The sequence below is a fragment of the Blennius ocellaris genome, assembly GCF_963422515.1.
Source record: "Blennius ocellaris genome assembly, chromosome: 5".
NCBI lineage: Eukaryota > Metazoa > Chordata > Actinopteri > Blenniiformes > Blenniidae > Blennius > Blennius ocellaris.
In genome coordinates, this window is record NC_137654.1 from 29,027,858 (window position 1) to 29,043,884 (window position 16,027).

Here is a 16,027-nt window from a genome sequence, read left to right on the forward strand (position 1 = left end):
GGTGAAAAAAGTGCACATCAGCACCGGCTCGGACGAAGACAGAGCAGTAAAAACAAAACAGAACAAACCCAACAACCTGGGAAACATCCGAAGGAATCATTACCTGCCAGACGAAAGACACTTCTGTAACCCCCCCCCCACTGATGTGGTCATATAATTAACTACATCGTTTGCTCACATCCATGCTAACTAGCCTGTGAGGTAGCAACGGGGAGCGTCTCCATGGCAACAGACGCTGATCTCTTTTGGTCTCCTCCGTGAGGCATTTTTTTTTTCCCCCGCAGTTTTTTGGGGATTTACTCGTAAGCGTTTGGCCGTTAACGTCCCAAAATGTAATCGATGGGTCTTTGGACGATGGCAAAGCGTCCCTGAAGATTTCATGCAATTTGAGTGAATAGTTTTTTTTTTGTATAAAAATCCATTCATACAAATCAATGAATAAATAAGACAAAAATCATAACCTTCTCCCAACTTTCGTTGGCGAAGGTAATAACAAATACAATGATTGTTTTTATTGTAAAGTTTCAGCTTGATTCGCATTGTTAGCATTAGCAGATCTTCTGTCTCGACAGTTACTTTTATACAACCTCCTGTTTACTGGAGAAGTGCTTCATCCCAACCATGTAACTTCAGTCAACGTCCAGATTATAGAGCATCTTCCCTGAGAGAAACACAAAAACCAGATGAGTCGTTTCTCCAAGTAACAAGTTACTATTTATTTTCAGTTACTACGTTGTAACAATAGATCTTTACTCATTTGCACTTTTATTTCGACATGAAGTGCAATGAAATGAAAAAAAAAGAGTTGTTTTTTACTGTATTAGTAATCCCGTTTCTACAACACCAATACAGTGTTGTGTGTAGAGTTTTTATGACTTACCAAGTAGTTCCACCATATTTGGATTTTCTGCCTCCAGCTGTGACCGAAATTTCATGTGAGGCACTCAGAGCGAAAATTACCTTTGAAAAAAAAATAAATCAATAGAAACCTTTTCTTTTTTTTTTTTCTTCCTGTAGCGCTCGCCCTTTATAGAAACTGCAGGCTATTTATTTATTTAGTAGGAAAATGTTCCAGTGAACACAGCCTGTGATGCGCTGATGCTCGTTGTTTAAAATGTTGACGTTTCAAATGAAACAAAAGTAATGGTAGTGTGGAGGCAGAAATCTTTTCGACAGAAACCTTCCCGTCGTGGACAAGAAGCTTTAATTACATGCAACACTGGACTTAATAATTGACAAATGTGACTTCCCTCATGTGTGGAGCCTGCGCTGTTGACGAACGGCCGTATTGGAGGCGACTGGCAGCGACATGGGATGTTTTTCCCGGGAAGAGATGTGACACATCACGGCGTGTTTACGGTGGTAAAACTGCTGCGCTTAACAACATCCTTGAAGGACACGATGTGGTCTGGCTGAGCACACGTCCGCCCGCCAGCACACCCCTATTTCACTTCGCGTTGAATCCAAAAGCGCCGTCCATTAAGTGATATTTCCATAAACGTATGCGTTTGTTGATAAGTGCTGGACTAATTTGTCCCGTCGCACGGGGGGGGGGAGGCGCGTCGCACGCGGTCACAGTGCGGTACCCCCGGCCACTTTTCACGGAGGAGTTGCGGCTATTATCTCTGCGTGCTTTGTCATTCTAATAGCTCCCCGGGACAAAGATGAATAAGCTGAGTGGCAGACCAGCAGTTCTCGCCGCCAGGACCGATATTAATGGAGGCCCGCGATGACGGATCTGAGCCTCCGCAGAAACAGACGGAGCGACCCTCACCAAGTTCAGTTGCGTCGAAGTAGATTTAAATTTAGGTGTACTTTTTTTCTATTTCGTCTCCTTCTTCATCCAGTTAACGGGACTTTTCACGTGCAAGTTTCCATGTTCTCCCTGTGCATGTGTGGAGCTTGTTTTCAGGTTGGTTCCTTCCGTAGTCCAGTTTGTCAGGCGGATGTGTGAATCCGAATTGGTGTGTGTGTGGTGAGGATTGTGTGATGGATGAACAGGGATGAACTCCAATTAGTGGATGAAAACAGGAATAAATGACCGATGAGTGATGAGTGCGGTTCATTTGCTAAATGCTTGTAGCTTTAGCACCACTGATCGCGTTATCCTTCATAATGTGTCGAGTCCTTTTCACTTTAGCACAGAAATCAGGGTTAGCTTCCAAGAATCGGCGGCTCCTTTCATACTTTATCACTTAATTTTGTTTAGTTTTTGATTATCTGTCACATTTAAGATGAAGTCTGAAAAGAATACATGTGTTCATTGTATGAGCTGCTGTTGACGACCAAGTTGGATTATTATTACGGTGACTGTCAACTACAAAACTACCAAGTGGAGGAAACACTGCTCTTATTGGACAAACTACTGAGCATGTGCAGAAGAAGTGTTGACTATGGCGAATCCAAGTTTTTAAAAAAAAGTTCTCAAAGAGCCGTTCTTTCAAAAAACACTCAAAATGCGGGGAAAGTTTTTTCACTTCAAAACAAGTTGTCATGTAAACGAAGCCGTGAGTTCAGCCGAAGTTCAGTCCGACTGTTGGAGGGCGAAAGGTGGTGCAGACAGCGGTTGTTTTTAATAACCTAACTGCCAAAAATATCCATGTAATGCAATACACTCTAAAGCACTACGTCATATGGATATTAATAATTGAGGAATTTGCAGTTTTATTTCCCGCTGCTTTAAGTTCAAAGACAAACTTTAGGATTTATTCTGCCCGTCTTCTGAATCTGGGACCAGCGTTGCTTTATCTCCTTATTGAAATGCGGAATGATTAACAGTGACAGAACGCAGGAATAAAAGTACGCGGGCCGCATGTGTACATCTGAGCCACTGGAGGGTTTCGCGGTCTGTCTGATCCGGGCGATTTGAGGAGATTTACGAACGACGACCACAGAGAATCTTGTCTATTCCCGATGCGTTATAGATCTGCGCCGGTCGCGCCAGCTGTCAAGATCACTCTTCTTGAATATGAGCTCGGTAATAATAAAACGCAGGTTGTTGTGTTAATCTTTTTATATCTATTTCGGCAGTATTTTGCAGGTGACAGAGCCTCGTAAACGCCGCTATCAACCAGTCAGTCTTAAAGTTTACGGGGGGGGGACTTTCCACTTGTATGACTTCCAAGCAAACATTGTCTTGCAATAAAATATCAACAGGCGTTGATGCAGGTTGGCTAAGCTCTCATTGTGGAGTCGTCGTGTTGAAGACATTAACGTTGATCCGTCCAGTGAACGTGTGAAAGGAAATGTTGAGGAAAACGAGATGAAAACGCCCGATCGGTGTAGTAAACACACGCTGGGACATTCCCGGCACAGTACGCCAGCAGAATCAGCCTCTGCAGTGTGCAAACATGTGTGCAGGGGTCCAGAGGACGGGCCTCTTATGTTAGGGTGTGTGTGTGTGTGTATATATATTTTTTTTTTCAGTCTGTCAAGAATTCCTACCTGTTTTCTCTCATCTGTGTTTTGTCCTCTATGTGGGCGCTCACTCTGCTCCACTGCTCTGTTTTCTCTCTCTCCTCTGCTCAGTCAAGTCAGAGACCTCTTACTGCTTAAGGTGGCAATGATGGATTGTCCGTGTGCACACAGCAAACACACACACAAAAGGCTCCGATAAGGGAAGGACAGAAAAGACTTTAAAGAAGCGGAGGCACAAAAAAAGAAAGGAGAGGGCAGGGGAAGGAAAAAAAAAAGAAAACAAAAGCGCGGTGAATATCAGGGAAGGTTCGGGACGAGCCAGGGAACAGGGAACAATGCTTTGGTGGTTTTAAGTCGGAGATGCTCTCAAGACGTTTCATTGAAGGATGAGCAGTCAATCAGAGGAAGCAGCTACAAAAACAGACTTTCGGAGCTTTTCCTCTCCCTCCGTTCTCTCCCGAGCCGACGTGTGTCTCTGCAAACAGAATGTGTAGGTGTACAGGAAAAACTGGACGGACCGAAATCCGGGCGGAGAAAAGACGGCGGGGTGGCAGGCGTGTGCTTGGCGGGGAAAGGAGAGCGGGCGCACCGCGAGGGGGGGGGGGAGAGAATTAGAGGGTATTAAGTGGAAGGACAGCGGGGTGAATTAGGGGGAAGAGGGGAAACGATCTGTCAGTGTTTAGTGAAGAAAGATCAAGAAACGGGAACGCCGGTGACGTCACAGTCAAACAAAGAGCACGCTTCAGGAGCGTTGAGCCTCATGGAGCCTTGGACGTGAACGTCAAGGGGAAGAGGGAGAGAGAGAGAGAGCGAGAGACTATAAGCACAACGTGATGGCTGTGGGGTGTGTGTGTGTGTGTGTGTGTGTGTGTGTGTGTGTGTGTGTACACAGAGAGTGAACGTGAGTGAGCAGCAGCAGCAGGTTTCTTTTACAGATCAAGTTTGTTTAGAGGAGTGTGAGAAGTGAGAGCACAGATGGCGATGCAGATGTGGGGAATAGCATTAGAAGATAAACTGGCACTATATCAAGGGGCGTGTGTGTGTGTGTGTGTGTGTGTGTGTGTGTGTGTGTGTGTGTGTGTGTGTGCGTGCATGCATGCCACTTTCAGTGTCAACTAACACCCACATCTAGACTCAGCGTGTGCAGAACATGATGCAGTAGTGAACACATGAACACATGAGCTCATGGAGGCTCTGAAATGCTCCTATAGCTGGATTATTTAGGATCCGCTGAAGAGATGAAGCCACTCACTGAGCTCTCGCATGCTGCACCTCCGACCAAGGGCCAGTTTTAGGGTTTATGGACAGACTCCTGCATTATACTGTTGTTAAAGTGGATTAAAACAACTTTCACTGTCTTATTAAATAGCTTTCTCTGTCTACGCTGCATGGACTCCTTTAAAAAAAAAAAAAAAAAGCATCTGATAACAATTTAATACAGAAAGGCTTTCAATCAACATCGCATTGTGTTTTAATACGTCTTTGAGATGTTTATCTGCTGTGCAAATCACATTTACTCACTTAGGGCTGGAATACATGCACGGCATCTTGTTATCGTTTCATTACAACTGATTAATTCATTACCTCACACATACATACTGGAGACACTTTTGCAGATGAGAATAACCTTTCCTGACTCTCTGTTGGTTCGTTAATTCGTTCCAGACTGAATTACCTGCATTTGTTATCGCCATGAGTATTTAATCAGTTCCACGAAATGTATGCAGATCTATTTTACCTTGATTTCTCGTCCTCGGCGAAAGCTTGACATTTTTGTATTTTTTGTTTTTTGTGGGGAATACAGAATAGATGAGGGAGGGAACATTTATGTTTGCCGTAATTGGAATGGACTCCGGTTTCATCCCACAGTCCCGACGGGTAAATGTGTGTGTGTGTGTGTGTGTGTGTGTGTGTGATGGACGGGTGACCTCCCAGTGTCTGGTGAGCAAAGTTCAACTGAAAATGTAAAGTGTTCTGTTGATTTCCGACCTGATTTCGTTTGGTTTCGATAAATTCAAACCCATCGATCTGCCCTGCATATTAACATTTTTCCATGTTTTAACTATTGAGGCCCAACTGAATCCGACCATCGTCATGAGATTAATCTTCAGTGCAGGAGCCCCGAGGGACGACCCCCCCCCTCCCGGGTCAAAATAATGGTTCAAGACCTTTTAGTTGATTCTGACCCTCGGTGGCATGTTTCTTAATAAATTGGTCCTTGATCACATTACAATGAATGAACAGCGAACCGGGGCCAGGTGGCGTTCAGGCCCGAGTAATAGCAGGTTCCTCGCGCTCCGGGCGAAATGTAATTGTGCTGCCACGTGCGGCCGACTCTGCTGGATTGATACTGGGAGGCGGAGGGGGAGGGTTGAGTACACAATGCACACAGAGAGGGAGGAGCGGGAGGTCAATAGCGGCACATTAACTGGCTTTTGTTTGGAGGCCACTTATGAGGGGATATCCTGGACATGCAGCGAGAGACGTTTAATGACCCGGTGCAACAGTTGGCTGCAGGATGACATAAAATACAATCGTCGTCACTGACGGTGATGGACGTACGAATCGATTCAGAAAGAAAAAACAAACAAAAAACCTATATTGAAGGTGTTTGCCTTGTAAAGAGGAAGCCTGGGGAGAAAAGTGAACCCTCCACGGAAGGTGAATGGAAACAACGGCGTCAAATCAAAGTACATCCTGGCTGGAAATCCACTTTAAGCCCTTCGCTTAATGAGGAGCGATGGTGGAAGAAGGATCGTAGCCCAGATGTGAACACTCGCTTCCAAACAGTCAACTGAAGGTTGGTGTTCAATCAAAATGAGCATTTGCACATTCGATTTCAAGAAATGACTTCTACACAAACTCTGCGTTGGCTTATTTGTGTGTGTGTGCAGGTTAATATGTGCATCCATGAGTGTATAAAATGTTTGTTTTCCACCCCACAACATGCCCACTTGTCATGATGCACGGTCCCGCGTGCACGCGCAACACCACTGACGTCACGGTGTTAATGATGATTATGGCGGCGGTGTTTATTTATCTGCAGAGATGGAAAAAAAAAAAAAAAAAGTAGAAGTGGCTTGAATGAGTGCAGTGTCGGTGGGTTGATACAGGAAAAGCGAGAGCCTCAGGAAGAGGGAGAGAGAGAGAAGGGGGGGTGAATAGTTCTCTGTGTGAGGACTGAGAGAAAAGAGAGAGCCTCTTGTGGTGTGTTTACACGTCAATGTAGTTCCTCGTCTGATGGATCGTATCTGCGGGTCTGCTTTTTTTTTTTGTGTGTGTGTTTTTTTTTTCATCCGCCTGTGTTCCTAAGTGTGTTTTCCTCATCGAAATACCATGCCGTCTCCACGCGGTCATTTAAGTGGGACCATTAGGTCTATTATTCACTGACTGCCATGCAACGTCGCCGAATGTAATTCAATTTAGTAACTCTTGGACGCGGCCCGTGGACATCTGGCCGGTGCTTGAGCGGCGGGGCGTGTTAAAAGGCCGCTGGTTATTTCGCCATTGTAATTCGTAATGGCGTGAACCACCCCGCCGCATGACAGCCAGCGTAAATCCATCTCAGCTCAACGCAGCTGTGGCCCCGAGAGGAGAACACAGCAAATCTTGGTGTGCTTAGTGGAAATCTAAGACCATCTCTCCATGGGAAATGGTAGTAAAAAAATCGACGGGTCTTTTGATCCGAGCTCCTCTAACTTATACTGATCACTGATCAACCACTACAATCAGTCCAGTTATAGGACGTTAGGGGGGGGGAAAGGGCTTTAAATAATATAATAAGAACCGCTGTGAGTCGCTTCCTGATTTTAAAGCTGCTCAGCAGCCGACTAACTCATGCTGGTTCTCATTACTTAAAACGAAGGGTGGGGTTTGGGGGTGGGGGGGGGGGGGGTTCAAGGATGGAGGACAACCGGGAGAAGGCAGAAGAGGACGAGGGCGGTTTGTTTTTAACTTAAAGGCCACGTGGTGGAAAATGTCTGACATAATTACCCGGGCGTCATGAATTATAGAAAAAGAGATGGAGGTGAGTTAAAGAAGGTGGGGGGGGGGGGGGGGTCAACGCCCCTCTCGCACGCCTCAACGCACAGACGTTCGTATGTTAAGTGAGGTGTTTAGGGGGGGGGGGGGCTCATCTCCCGTTACAGTCAATAAAACATTAAGTGTTGTCAGTCGCCAGAGTGTTGGAGGTGTCGGGTTGGTGCCCTTTACAGGGAGGCCCTCCTGGTGCCAGGGTGGAGGTGGAGGTGGAGGTGTAGGTGTAGGTGTAGGTGTAGGTGGAGGTGTAGGTGTCTCAGTGACTGCGCTGATTCCTGTTTGTTCAGTGAAGCTCTTTAATGAGTAAAATGACGCCGAACACTTGATCTGGCTCCGGGTGTTCATCCTGTCCACAAGGTGCTAATCCTTCGGGACTCGGACTCCGTCGAGACGCTGCCGTCTGCTCGTTCTTGTTTACGGTAAAGATGCTTCGTCTTCACATTAATGGGGGGGGGGGGGGGACCGGCGGTGCCACTGCGATATGTGTTGGTGGTGCCGTTCCCACAGCCTCTCGGTGGAGGAGCGACCCCACAGTTCCCAGGAGGGGAGGATGCAGGACGGGCTTTGGAAACCCTGAACCCCCCCCCCCCCGTGTCGGCTTTCGCCTCCCGTCTCTCCTGGCACAGAGGTGTCACGTCTACTTAGGAGTTTGGAAGCGTTTTTTTTTTTTTTGCGTCCTGTCGGGACGTCGAACAGACTGTGTTCATTAGTTTAAGCTCTCTCTCTCCATCTGCTGCTGCTCCACTCTGGGCTCCGGCGTTAATGATGACGGGTGTGTGAAGGGGGGCCAGTAATGATGCCGCATCATCGCGGCCAAAAGGAATGGATGACCGGGGGGGTGGGGGGGGGGGGGGGGGGGACGACTGACAGCGGATGAACTGCTCTCTCTCCTTCCACTGCCTTCACGCCGGCGAAGATCCTTTGAAGCTGCGAGTGTCGTTTCAGTCCGGCGCACCGCTTCACACTTTTCATCAGCGGGCGGAAAAAAACAAAACAAACATCAAAGAAACACATGGAGACGCTCTTTTCGGGGGGCTGAGTCGATAGTAAAGCCGTGTCTGGATTACATTTGTTCTTTGTGGCTTTTCAGCGGATGTCCTGAGGATAAGAGGTCCTATCGTGTGGAGACATATATGTATATATATATATATATATATATATAGTATATGTATACATATATAAACAGTCCAGCTCGACTCATGACTCACATGTTCGCTAACATGCACGCAATTAGCCTGAGCTATTTCGTTGCTATAAATACAAACCGAGTCTTTTTTTTTTTGCTCTTGTTTATGTCCAAACATTTTGTGAAGATTGAAGACATCTTGAGGCAGAGATTTAAAAAAAAAACTCTGAGGTGTTGACTGATTTCTGAGTGTGTGTGTGGATGAGGGTGCAGAGAGATGGAGGGCGGGGGGGGGGGGGTTATATTTGGAGTGGAGTGGGTCTGTTGTGAGCTGTTCAGTGGAACAGAGGAGGAGTCGGGCCTGATTTCTGTGTTCTATTTCCATGTAAATTGAACCGGAGTCAAGCGGAGCTGACAGGGAATGAAAAGACCTGCAGTTTACGCTTTAATTTCACCTGCCTCGTGGAAACACCCCTCCCCCCCCATCCCCCCCAAACCAATGCTCACTTTGCCAAAAACCTTAAAAACAAGTTGCTCACTTCGGGACAATTTCCGTGATTTTGTGTAATCGTTGTGATGATTGATATTTTGGGTTTGACTCGCAGGAAAAGTGTAGAAGAAATGTTTGCTGGCTCATATTAGCAGGAATGAACCGGGACGTTGCATGCTGAGCTCCCCGCAAAAAAAAAAAAAGCTCCGGAGCTTCCAGGAAAGTGCATCTTAAAGCAGGAACTTGGTGAAACTACAGCATGAGGTCATGGTGAAAAATCTGAAAGAAATGAAGCCATGTGTCACACACATTGCCTATCAGTTGGGCCCTGCGCTCTGTTCTTCTAAGGTTTAGGCGGCAGGACGACGGGAAGCCGAGACGGAGGAGCTTTGAAGTCAAAGGACCGGGGTCGGTCCAGGCGCTCGGAGGGTCGCTGAAAGAAACGTCAGGTCACGAACGAAACATGGCCGCAAACGAGCCTCAACGCCGTCGGAGGGGGATGAACAGCGAGAATCACATTTTTTTTTATAGCCCATCTGTTCATAATATGAGAAACATATCTCGTATTAATCAACCCTGTGTGCCTGCTAAAGCGGCTGATTTTGGCTTTCCGAGGCAAACGGCGAAACAATAGTATCTTTGATCTCTGCCTGAAACCTCTGCTCTTGTGTCATGCAGTGAGGAGGAGGCGGCAGATGGCCGTTGTCACGGTTGTGTGACCGCGGACAGACAGCCTGAAATCATTTTTGACAACGTCGGAAATTTTCACAAAAGCTATCTCATGAGCGACGTCCACGAGAAACATCCCCGAGAAACCAGGCAGAAAAAAAGGAAAGATAATTCAGTTTGGACCGACGCCGCAACAAAACAATTTTGCAGATTCCCAAACATTAAACCACCTTCCACATTTACTATCGAGGCCGTTAACAACAAACTTCATTTTTACTGCATTATAAATGCTACGAGAAGAATATAGATTAATTTGCATGTCGAGTATAATGATGTTTTATTTGCATACAAGTTGTAGCAGTTCAGATTCACACATCATGTGGTCAAACTTATTGTTGGACCAGAGCCAAGTATATAAAATCCACAATTTAACAGCCACTAAACTTACAAACCACTAAAATTGCACAGTCGCTTTTCCATCATAATTTTACTGCTTGTTGTAAAAAGAAAAAAACCTAACTGCCAAAAGCCTGACTCCAGTTAGAAAGAACAGTTATTTGCCTGTCATCCTCGCTAATCTGCTCTGGATCAGTGTTTCAGGATAAGTGAAGTCATACAACCTCTTATCTCTGCTTGAATTCGCGGCTCGGAAATGACGACGACGGTGATTCAACCTAATGGTGGAACATCAAGAACAGAACAGACCAGGTTTAAGGCTTCATTCTCTTTGGATTCACCCACAAACTCAAAGATGACGAGATTTAAAAAAAAACAAAAAAAAAAATGAGAAAGAAAAGCTGGGTCATTGCTAGACAGGGTTTTCATATCGTACCTGGCTCTGGTGGCTTTGCAGGTATAGGTTAGGGGTTAGGGTCACATCAGGTATGTACGTCAGGGTTAGGGTTTAGGGTGACATCAGGTATGTACGTCAGGATTAGGGTTAGGGTTAGGGTTAGGGTTAGGGTTTAGGGTGACATCAGGTATGTACGTCAGGGTTAGGGCTAGAGGTTAGGGTTAGGGTTAGAGGTTAGGGTTAGGGTATAGGGTCACATCAGGTATGTATGTCAGGGTTAGGGTTTAGGATTAGGGTTAGGGTTAGGGTTTAGGGTTAGGGTCACATTAGGTATGTACATCAGGCTTAGGGTTTAGGGTTAGGGGTTAGGGTTTAGGGTTAGGGTTAGGGTTCAGGTTAAGGTTTGGGTCACATCAGGTATGTACGTCAGGGTTAGGGTTAGGGTTAGACTTTAGGGTTAGGGTTTAGGGTTGGGGTCACATTAGGTATGTACATCAGGGTTAGGGTTTAGGGTTAGGGTTTAGATTAGGGTTAGGGTTAGGGTTAGGGTTTAGGGTTAAGATTAGGGTTAGGGTTAGGGTTAGGGTTAGGGTTTAGGGTCACATCAGGTATGTACGTCAGGGTTAGGGTTTAGGGTCACATCAGGTATGTACATCAGGGTTAGGGTTTAGGGTTAGGGTTTAGGGTTAAGATTAGGTTTAGGGTTAGGGTTAGGGTTTAGGGTCACATCAGGTATGTACGTCAGGGTTCGGGTTCGGGTTAAGGTTTGGGTCACATCAGGTATGTACGTCAAGGTTAGGGTTTAGGGTTTGGGTTTGGGTTTGGGTCACATCGGCTATGTACGTCTCTGATAATCCCCCCCCCCCCCCCCCCAAGGCCACGCTTGTCAAAATTGCCTCGTGCCTCACGTCCGCAAGCAGGTTGAGGGGAGGAAAATTTGCTCACGCTCACTTCCCTCATTACTACTCAAACAGCCCTTCTTTGTTGTAATTTGTGGGTAGGAACCAATTTTCAGTTTGTTTGGAGCGACAACACCGAGTAGCGGGGGCGGGGGGGGGGGGTTAGCGGGGGGGGTCGCCCCTCGAAAGTGATTCTTGAAGCGACGCAGACGGAAACGGTGCCAAGCTGCCGCGGTCAACGCACAAATACAATCAAAGTTGAGTTTTCTGGTGGATTTGTAGGAGTCTGTTTTCATCAAAAACTCTTTAGAGATGCTTGACCTCCCCCCCCCCCCAACCCCCCCAGGGGGAAAAGAGAAAATGTTCTGCACAATAGTAGAAAGTGCTTGACTGTCATGTCATACCAACATGACATGTAATGCAGTTTCTCAAGGGGGTTCCATTTATTTTCAGTGTGACGTTGTTTACCCTGTGTGCATGTGGCGACAGGTGGGAGACGGTCCAGGCCGGACTGAGCCGAGTCGGGGGGGTTGGGGGTTGAGCGAGGGGGGGGTCTCACTGGAGATTTATTACAATCATACAATCAAACCACTTGAGCGTCACTGGGAAATATACTTTGTTTTGGCAACCGGGAGAACAAGCTTTTTTAAACTGGGGAAGGGGGGTGTGTGTTAGGGGGGGGGGGGTTAGGGGGCACGGAGCTGGAAATTGGGGGGCTGCCAAATTGTCAGTGTGCCAAGACGCTCCAATTTCGGGGGGGGGTAGGTTTGTAATGACATCAGGCCAGTGTAATGCAGGTTGTCATAAGTGCAGCATGCTCGCCTTGGTATAATGGAACTCTGGCAACCCCCCCCCCCCCCCCCCACTCCGCAGCAAGGGTACAGATGGAGAAACATTTAATAGCATTTAGAAATAGAGCAGTAATAAGAAGAAAAAGGGGAAAAAACAGGACGAGTGAGGGAAAGTAGGAAGACGAAACAGGGAAAATACCAGTAAGAATGGAAGGAATAGCACATCGATAGCCAATCAATCGAGGCTTCTTACCTCGCCTCCCTCCTTTTTTTTTCTTTTTTTTCCTTTCCACATCACTGTGCATGTGAAGGAGGAAACGCTTTCCTCCCCTGATGAGAGACAACATATCGATGTTCTCAGAAAACCCAGCGAGCGGCGCGAGCCCGCTAATTCATCATAAACATAAAACCACAGAGAAATAAGTCACAGACTTCTTTCTCTCTCTCTCTCTCTCTCTTCCGCCCCCCCCCCCCCCCTCCACCCCCTCACCCACTCAGGGCCTGTGACAGCTCAAAGTAGCAGTGACGGTCCGTCTCCTCCGGCACAGGTGGAAGCACTTGCTCTGCCTGCAGTATAATCACATGCAGATGTGCACACATCAGTAACGGGCATGCACATCATCAAGTACATACCAGGATGCATGTAGCTGCTCGCGGGTAAAACACAGAGCACTGACAAGTTTTCTTGTTTCAAAAAAAAAAAATACTCGGGATTGCGTCAGCGCGTGCAGCTGTGCTCCAACCAGTGGTTATATTTTGAGTCTGAGCTCAGAACGCGGCGCTGCTCTTCCATCTTTAGGAGGAACTCGGCGGGTTCCGTCGGGGACCTCGTGACCTCGTGACCCCCCCCCCCTCCCCCCCCGCGGGCTCCACCTCGGAGGTGAGCGCTCAGACGGGTCCTCGGCAGAGAGGAAAGCGAAACGGCGCGATGGAAACGTGTTTTCCGTTGGAGATGAAACTGATAGACGACCGTCGGCCGGGATGAGCGGCGGCGTCGCGACTCCGTAGGTGGTCAAGTGGAGTTTATGAGACGCGGGTGATGAAATCACACTGCGAGATGTTGCAACGAAAATGGACGAGCCCGTTCAGATGCGATTGAGCAGGAATTTCTCGGCGGCGTTAAAAGCAGCTCCGTCAGAATTATCAGCGGTTCGCCGCTCCAGATAACGGCGCCGGCGTTGGGCCGCGTGAATTATTCGATCGCTTCCATTGGGAAAGATAAAGCGGTGATGAAGTGCTTCGGCCACTCACGGCCTGTGAGCTTATCACCGCTTTTTTTTATTTTTGTTTTTTTTCTTTCTTTCTTCCTACTCCCACTTTGCCCGGCTCCTCTCTTCTCTACTCCACATCCCCCGTTCTGCCAGGCGAACACCGGCCGTCACACACACACACACACGCACACACACACACACACACACACACGCGGACACACACGGAGTTGGGTCCAAGTAAAAGGGAATAGCTGACCGCTGACGTAGCTTAATGCAGCAAAGCCGTAGCTGCTGAGGGAAAAGAAGGCCCCATTACAGGAGTAGCGGGGCGGCCTGACTGGATGCAGCTGTTGCTCGGCGGCGGCCGATCGGACCGTCGATTGATTCCAATCACCTGCGCCCGGTCGGCGCGACAAAGGAGAGGCCATGGTTTTGGTATTCTTGTTGAGTTCGGCGGTGAACGCTATGAACCTCTCGGCTAAACTCAGAGAACGCAGGTGAAGACAAACAACACATTGCACTCTTTGATATTTGTTCTCTTATTGGCCTATATATATATATATTTATATCTGTTAAAGGGTTTCAAGCACCTTTTTTAATCCATGTGACCCGAGAAGTGAGGCCACTCATGTAAACATCACTGAGTATGTTTTTTTTAAAGATCACAGTAGTCCGTGTGATGAAAGGCTGAATCAATAGGAAATCCCCCTTCCCAAGGTTAAGTGAGGCAAGTTCCAGTCTTGTGGCGATACCAGTAGTCATTATGGTTTATGTTAGGATCTTGAGAAATGAGCCCGAAGTGATGGAAACAGTGTGTGTGTGTGTGTGTGTGTGTAAGAAAAAAACAGACAGGAGGAAACCAACTCGACAAATTATCTGAAACAAAGTAGGTCAGAATATTTTTTATTTTTTTTGCCAGCATTAAAACACACATGATTTAAAGGTCAGTCACGTCTCACGGCATGACTCAACTTCCCCACATTTATCTCCGAGAGGTGGATGAAGTAGTATTTAACATGAAGAGAGAGAGAAAAAAAAAAAAAAGAAATCAGTGGAGCAGTGTTAAAGAGGATGAAACTCATCTGTGTGAGTGAACATGAGCTGTTTGGGGGAATTAAACACAATAACTCCAGCCGGACTGGTTTTCCTCAGCCTGGTCAGGTGGTGCGTTTACTTATTTATTACCGAGATTCATATCAGATTGTTGAAAGTCTTCCTGCCGAGGCTGGCGGAGGGTGTGTGTGTGTGGGTGGGGGTTGCAGTTTGACGTGCACTGATGAGAAGTGACGCGAGGCCAGCTGAGGTGAGGCGGAACGGGACGCGTCCTGAGAAACCGTGCAAAAGGAGAAAGTCTGATTCCTGCGCTGGGCCTTCGTGAGTGAAAACCACTGACGTGAATGAAGATGGAGTCAAACAGCTGAAGACGGCCAACACACACACACACACACACACACACACACACACACACACACACACACACACACAGAGCAATTCCCTGCACTCTCCGTGATTGCGTATGATTGTTGATTCCCTGTGAGAGCGGAATCAGTATTTCAACGTGCAAACTTGGGGGAACGGTTTGTATCTTTCCCTCCGAGCTGGACTCCAGACAAATTGGCTCTTCTGCTGTTGAACTGGGACGTTTCCCTACGACTGCAGGACTCGGAGGCCGAGGGGGCTCGCTATGGTTATTTGTACAATGCAAGTGAGCGGGAGGTCAGTGCATCCATCAGCTCCTGCAGGACCCTGGGGTGGAGGAGGGTGGAGGAGGAGGAGGAGGAGGAGGGGGGGTGCTGTAGGAGATGTTTACATTGTAAATTGACATTATAAATGTGTGGAAAGAGTAACTGGTGTTGTGATTTGGTTTTACCAGGTGAAACTCTTAAGTTAAAAAACGATCTCTTTCACAGTTGTTGTGTAACTGCAGTCCGAGGCCAGGAGTCACATTCCTAAGAATCACATGAAAACAATGACAATTACTGAAATGTTCCTAATTACGTGGAGCCATGCATGCACCGGCTCCCTGCAGCTTTCCAGCCATGCAGCCTGCCTGCGCGCGCGCGCGCGCACAAACAAACAAATGACAACGAGGTGTTGCCCCCTGGTGGTGAGATGTGGAAGCGGCAACGCGCGCATGCAGGGTTTTGCAGTGAAGATGTTGATGGAGCATGAAATTGTAAAACAAACGGAAGGATCAGAGCGCCTCATTCCAACTTGGAGCAAAGTAATCTTTATCCCCAGCCGGAGGGCAGAACGGAGTGTTTCTCTCCTCGGAGCAGCCGTTGGAGGGTGGAGATAAGGGATCTCGGCAGAGACCTTCCTGTTTGGTGAAGGATCTGCGCAGATTATTAGGTATGATCTGCTCACACGGCTGCTGGCCGTACATCAGCACTGGTGTCCGAACCAAACAACTGGAATAAAAGCAGTTTTCGGCCAGCGTGAGCCAACGTTTGTTTCCTGGTGCCGCTGCAGATAAGAAACACCGATGGAAGTTTTTAAACAGAATTTTAAAAATAAGATTATACCGGTTATCATGCGGGAAAATCTGTCTCTCGTTTTGGATTTGCAGGCTTGAGTTTGTTTGCACATCATT